The sequence below is a fragment of the Acanthisitta chloris genome, unplaced genomic scaffold (genome assembly GCF_000695815.1).
Source record: "Acanthisitta chloris isolate BGI_N310 unplaced genomic scaffold, ASM69581v1 scaffold24919, whole genome shotgun sequence".
NCBI classification, from domain to species: domain Eukaryota; kingdom Metazoa; phylum Chordata; class Aves; order Passeriformes; family Acanthisittidae; genus Acanthisitta; species Acanthisitta chloris.
The window spans coordinates 15,230-22,154 of NW_008691229.1; positions in this window are offsets into that span (position 1 = coordinate 15,230).

The window sequence follows — 6,925 nt, forward strand, 5'->3', positions numbered from 1 at the left end:
CATGGCCCTTCGGGATACTCCTCGCCTGCTCCCTCTGCCTCCTGCCACGTAAGTGCCCTCTCTAATCCCACCCTGATTCCTTAGGGAAAGGAAAAACTGGGAGTAACTTTAGCTGAGTTGGGAAAAATGCTGGAGGAAGCCTAAGGGTAATGATGAAAGAAGTTTGTCGGGAGAAGGAGGGAGAGAAGGACCTTGGAGAGGTTTTGCTGGGAGAAGGGGCAAGGTGAGAGACTTGGAGGAAGGTGGAGGGTACTTGAAAGGGATGACATCCTGGATGTGCCCCCCAGGAATAAGGTGGAAAACACCCTCTCCCCCAGCCTCATCTGAGCTGCACTCGGAGAAGCATTAATTGGTGTTTTTCTCAAGCATGAGATGTTGGGGAGGGAAAAAAGCTCCTCAAAACTAAAAAGCCTTTGATTTACAGCTACGTTGTGTGTCCCACAGGTGGTTTGTCCTGTTGGCTAAAGAAAATTGGGGGTTAAAGAAGCTGAGAGAGGTTTTAGGCAGAGTTTAGCTCCAGGGGTTGAGCCTGAAGCTTCTCCCGGGGTGGTGGATGAGCTCTGCCAGGTTTGTCGGGAGACGGAGGGAGGGAGGGAAGGACCCTGGAAAGGTTTTTCTGGGAGAAGGAGGGAGGGAAGGACCGTGGAAAAACTTTGCTGGGAGAAGGAGGGAGGGAGCGAGGTGAGAGCCTTGCAGGAGAGTGCTTGAGAGGGATGAGATCTTGGATGTGCCCCCAGGAATGAGCAAGAGGGTGGAAAACACTCTCAACCCCCAACCTAGGCTGAGCTGCGCTTGGAGAAGGATTAATTGCTTTCCTCAAGCAACAGACATTGGGTAGGGAAAAAAGCTCCTCCAAAGTAAAGATCTTTTGCTTCAGAGCTAAGTTTTGAGCCCCACAGGTGGTTTGTTCTGTTGTCTAAAGAAAATTGGGGGCTAAAGAATCTAGGAGAGGTTTTAGACAGAGTTTAGCTCCAGGGGTTGAGCCTGAAGCTTCTCCCGGGGTGTGTGGGACGAGCTCTGCCAGCTGCTGGGAGCAGAGGAGTGTGATTTTGTGCTTCTCCATGCCTTCTTCTGGCAGAAAAAGCCCCTCCAGCAGTGGTCACTTCTCTTTCAATCCCATCTGGCATCCTCCCGTGCTCAGAGCAGCCAAACTTCGTGCTGCAAGGAGAGGGGAAAAGAGCTTCCCCTAGTGCCAGCACAGCCACCGGCTCACACCTCCCCCAGCCAGCGCCGCAAACATTCCCAAACATCCTGCTGGAAAAACGCGCCAGGCTTGGGCTTTTTATTACTTCTTTCCCTGTTTTCTTTCCCCCCTCTCTTTCTGGTGGTGGATCCTTTGAGGAGAGCCGCGGCAGAGCTGCTTTGCTGCGTTTAATCGGGAACATGTGTGCTCTCCCTGCAGGGAGGCGGTGGCTGCTGCCTGCCTGGAGATGTCGGGGGCTGGGTGTTGCGGGGCGTGGGTGGTTGTCCCTCGGCGAGGGTGGCACTGCTCTGGTCGTGTCCACGTTGGGGACAGAGCCCGTGGGGTGTCACCCCCTCCCAGACATGCTGCTCGGAGGGAGAGGGAGGTTACTGCAGGGAGAGGATGGGGAGGTGGCACATGGACAAGTCTGGGGATAGGGAGAAATAATCCATGGGGGATTCTGCCCACGGTGGGTTCTGCCCATGGGGATTTCCATCCTTGAGTGTTTCTGCCCTTGGATCTCTCTGTCCACTCTTATTCCTGCCCGTGGTGGTTTGTCTACTCAGGGGTTTCTGCCCATAGGGGTTTGTGCCCACAGTGGTTTCCATCCTCAGGGGTTTCTGCCCATGGCTGTTTCTCTACTCAGAGGTTTCCACCCATAGGGTTTTCTCTACCCAGAGGTAGAGTAGAAACTCACAGGGTTTTGTGCCCATGGTCTCCATCCTCAGGTGTTTCTGCCCAGGGGTGTTTCTGCCCATAGGGGTTTGTGCCCACAGTGCTTTCCATCCTCAGGTGTTTCTGCCCAGGGGTGTTTCTGCCCATAGGGGTTTGTGCCCACAGTGCTTTCCATCCTCAGGTGTTTCTGCCCAGGGGTGTTTCTGCCCATAGGGGTTTGTGCCCACAGTGCTTTCCATCCTCAGGTGTTCAGCTCATGGGTGATTCTGCCCGCAGGAGTTTCTGTCCATGGGGATTTCAATAATCAAGTGTTTCTGCCTTTGGGTGTTTTTGTCCATGTGGGTTTCAGCGCACAGTGGTTTGTATATCCAGGGGTTTCTGCTCTCAGGGGTTTGTGTCCACAGTGGTTTCAATCCTCAAGTGTTTTTGTCCTTGGGTGCTTCTGCCCATGAGGATTTCCATTCTCAAGTGTTTCTGCCCATGGTGGTTTCTCTACCCAGGGGTTTCAGCCCATGGGGGTTTGTGCCCACAGTGGTTTCCATCCTCTGGTCTTTCTGCCCACAGGAGTTTCTTCCCGTGGGTGCTTCTGCCCGTGGATGTTTCTGCCCACAGGGAATTCCTTCCTCAGGTGTTTCTGCCCATGGATATTCCTGCTAATGACGGTTTCTCTAGCCATGGAGGTTTCTGTCCAGGAGTGATTATGCCCACCGTGGTTTCCATCCTCAGGTGGAATCACATGGAGTGTCTAGCAATGGCAGTGCTGCTGCATCCAGCATGAGCTGTGTCACAGCAGGAAGGGTTAATGCTTCCAGCACTCCCTGGTGGTCTCCAGACCAGGATGTGTTGTGGCTCCTGGTAACTCTATTTTGCTGAGGACTAACCTTGGTGTTTTGCCATGTGGATTAGAAGGCAGTTTGTGATGTGTGAGACCTCCCAGGGCTGAGCTGAGGGTGTTGGGATGGGCTGTGCCTCTTTGGGAATGGTGTGCAGACAGCACTGAGTGTCCTGACACAAACCCTTGGCTGCTTTGCCCACAGGAAGCCCCAGTCCAATGGTCCCATGAGAACCTCCTGCCCATGGGCTCCTGCATTGCCCCATGGGCTGGGAATCCTTGGAGGCACCATAGTGTTCCCAGTGATTGTCCAGTAGCAAGTCCTCTTTCAAAGCCAGGGACCCCAGTGCCATATCCCTGCCCAAAACCCATCCAAGGTGTCCCTAAACCTCAGACTGGGACAGTTCCTCTTCCCAAGGCTCCAGTCCAAGCAGGACACAGTCCTGGGGTGAAGGTGGGAGGGCCCAGCCAAGGAGTGCTGAGCTCCCTCCCTTTGGTGGAAGCAAGTGACCCTATTGCTTGTTGCCACTGTGCTGCCAGGGAAGCTGTGACTTCCAGACAGATCCAAGAGGATGTGCTGAGATGCCCTTGGGTCATCCCATGCATCATTTTCCTTCACCAGATTGGGTTTCCAGAGAAGGTGGTTGGCTCCTTCCCTCTCTGAAGGGTCACCAGATGGTAGAACCATCCTGCTGGTTTCATGTGGTATGTCTGGGGTCATCCAGGTGAGTTCCTAGGGCTTTCTGGGTTCATCCAGTCCAGGCTTTGATGGTGGGGATGTAATTTTGGGTAGTTGCACAGCCTTACCTCCCTGCCTACCCCTTGTCCATCCCCTGGCATAGGTTTGGCCAGGAAAGGTCCAATAAACAACCCCCCCCAGATGCATCTGGCTCTGAGAAGTCAATCCCACCTCAATTTATCACTATCCTGGTATTTTCCTTGGAAAAGGAGCAGTTTGAGACCTGCTGCTCTTTATTCCTGAACCCATTGGTGTTATCACTAATGACTGCAGCAAATGACTAATCAACACATTCCTCAGGGCTGCAAAACCACCAAGCAGCTCCTTCCCAGGTTTTTTGGGGGGGGGCTGGAATTCTGGTAGCACAAGGTCCTTGTGTAGCTAAGGCCTTTGGAGCTGTTTGTCAGAGAGTTTGTGGCTAAGCAGGACAGGAGCTGGGGATGACTGAGCCTCTGTTCATCCTCAGAATTCCTTGGCTCTCCAGCCACAGCCACCAAGCCTTGGGTTGTGGCCTAATAGCTGCTGACACATGTTGGCTTTGAGATAGGAACCTGGAGAGGAGCTGTGAGCCTTCAGAATCTCATTTGGCAGAGAATTTTGTAGGGATTAAAACTAGAGGACATGTGGTCCATCCTGCTCCTCCTCACAGCTCTTGTCCAAATATCCTTTATTATGCTGAAAGGTTTCATAGTTAAGCTAAATACCTCAATCCTAAGAGAAAGACAAGTCGTGGGCATGGCAGATAGGGCTAGAGGAGCATTGGATGCCACCAAAGCCCGTAGGGATAGGGATGGGGTCACAGGAACCCAGTGCTTGGTGGCCAGTGGCATCTCCAGGGATGCTGAGGATGAAGGACCAGCATCTATGGACCCACTAGTCCATCAGAGGATACCTGTGGGTTTGAGTGATGAGAGAGGAAGCAGCAGTGAGGACATCAAGACTGAGCTGCTTGAGGAGTGGCATCTGCAGCAGCCCCAAAACATCCCAGTCATGGCCTTTTCATCAGGTCACCTGTAGTGCCCCATATGTGCCATATATTCCCATAGGATGGACACAACTGTAGCCATTGAGATCTGGAGCTAAACTGGAGCTAAATCCAGTTGGGGTTGGTCACTGGTGCTCTTCTCCAGGACTCAGTATTGGGGCAGGTCCTGTTGAACATCTGCATTGATGATCTGGACATGGGGAGTGAGTGAACCTCAGGACATTTGCAGATGACACCAGGTTGGGTGGGAGTGTGGATCTACCTCAGGGTAGAAAAGGTCTAGAGAGACCTGGACTGACTTAATCAGTGGCTGAGGGCAACTGCATGTGGGTCAGTCTGGACAGACTCATCCATGGGCTGAGGATAACTGCAGGAGGGTCAGGAGGGCTCAGTGCTGGTCCTGCCCTTGGCACACAACCACCCCATGCAGCTCCAGGCTGGGGGAGCAGTGGCTGGAGAGGTGTTGGTCACAAAGGACTTGGCAGTGCTGGTGGCACAGCTCAGTGGGAGCCAACAGTGTGCACAGGTGGCCAAGGAGGCCAAGGGCATCTTGGCTTGGCTCAAGCCCAGTGTGGCAGCAGGACTAGGGCAGTGCTCATCCTCCTGGACTGGGCACTGGGGAGGTCCCAGCTCAGTGCTGTGCTCAGCTTTGGGCACTCACTGCCCAAAGGCCATTGAGGCTCTGGAGCGAGTCCAGCCAAGGGCAACGAGGGCAGCAAAGAGCTAGAGCACATGGGCAAGGGCTGAGGGAGTTGGGTTGGTTAGCCTGGAGAAGAGGCTCAGGGGTGAGCTCATGGCTCCCTGCAACTCCCTGCCAGGGCTGGAGAGAGGTGGGGGATGTGTGTCCTGCCAGGGCTGCAGGGAGAGGACTAGAGGGAATGGCCTTGAGCTGAGACAGGGCAGAGTTGGAGTAGGTATCAGTGGGATATTGCCCAGGGAGATGATGGGGTCACCATCCCTGGAGGTGTTTAAGAGGTGTCTGGGTCTGACACTGGAGGATATTGTTTGGGGTTTAGGTGTTACAGCAGTGACAGGTTGATGGTTGAACTTGCTGGTCTTAGAGGTCTCCTCCACCCCTGATGCTTCTGACTCCATGATCTTTTCCTCAGTGTCCCTGTGTCAGTTCAGCCTCTCCAGAACTCCATCCCAAGCTGTGCCAATGTTGGACTTTACATGATCCACTCAATATTGGCTTAATTTTCCTCACACTCAAATAAAACCAAGGAAACTCTCCTGCACCTCCACTCCTGGCTCAAAGCTGCTTAAATCACGCAGGTTTTGAGTCCCAAACCTCTCCTGGAAGCAGGACCAGGCTGAGGACATCACAAGTGCTTCCAGGAGTCTCTTTTCCAGCCATGAATCCCATTGCCTGCCCAAAGAAATTAGAGAGGCACAGGCAGGAGGAAGGTGCTGGGATCATCCTCCTCGTGCAGGTTTCCCTTGCAGGGAGAACTTCTTTTCCTTCCTCTTGGCAGGAAAGGTGGTTTTTATTTCCATTATTGTTCCCTAAATGTGTTTTCTTTCTTCTCTTTGCAACATTTGACCTGACAAGAAGCAAAAGTTTGGACCCAACAGAAGCTGCAGCTTGGAAAGGGGGAATTTGAGGCTTCCTGCCTTGGCAGCCTCACAAGGAAAACATGTGGCTTTGGGTCACTTATTTATGCCAGTGATGTCACTCCTGACAAGAAAATGAGCCTTTGGGTTGCTAAGTCTCCTTGACAACCTCTCTAAAAGCTCCATGAGCTGAGGCCACTTTAAATAGCCTCTGATAGTTTGTTGCTTTCTGCCTAGAATGCTGCACATCTGTTGGTGTTTTGAGGTTCCTCCAGTGCCTGGAAACTCTGCTTCCAGAGCATTTGGCTTCTCCAGCCCTATCACTTTCCCTGGTGGCCACAGCTCCTCACAGCACTCTCCATGCTCCCCCAGGCCAGAGGTTTCTCACCTCATGGACCATTTCAGTTGAGGCTTGAGGTTGATTTCCATGCCACAGTGCAGCTCCACAATGAGCTCCTAAACCAAGGAGCCATGGGATGGGGTTTCCCACTTCTGTCACCTTCCCTGGTGGCCACTGGCATGGTGAAGTCCCCTCACATCACTCTTCTTGCTCCTCCAGGCCAGAGATTTCTCACCTCATGGACCATTTCTGCTTTCAGTTGAGGCTTTAGGTCGACTTCCATGCCTTGATGCAGCTCCACAATGAGCTTCTAAACCCAGGAGCCATGGAATGGATTTTCCCACCTTTTCCCAGTGTTCCCACTCCCCAAACCCCTTTGCTTGGAGCTCTGCAGAGAAACGATTGAGGGCAAAGCAATCAGCTTCAAAGCCACCATGTCCTCTCTGCCACATCCAAGATGCCTCAACACCACCTAGAATTGAGCCTTGTTGGAATGACAAACCTTCTCCCCCAAAGTCCTCCCTGCTCTGGGCAGGCCCAGGGTGTCACCCAGCACTGGGACACCCCAGGGTGCTCCCAACTCCCCATTCCCATCCGTTCTTTCCATACCCATTCCT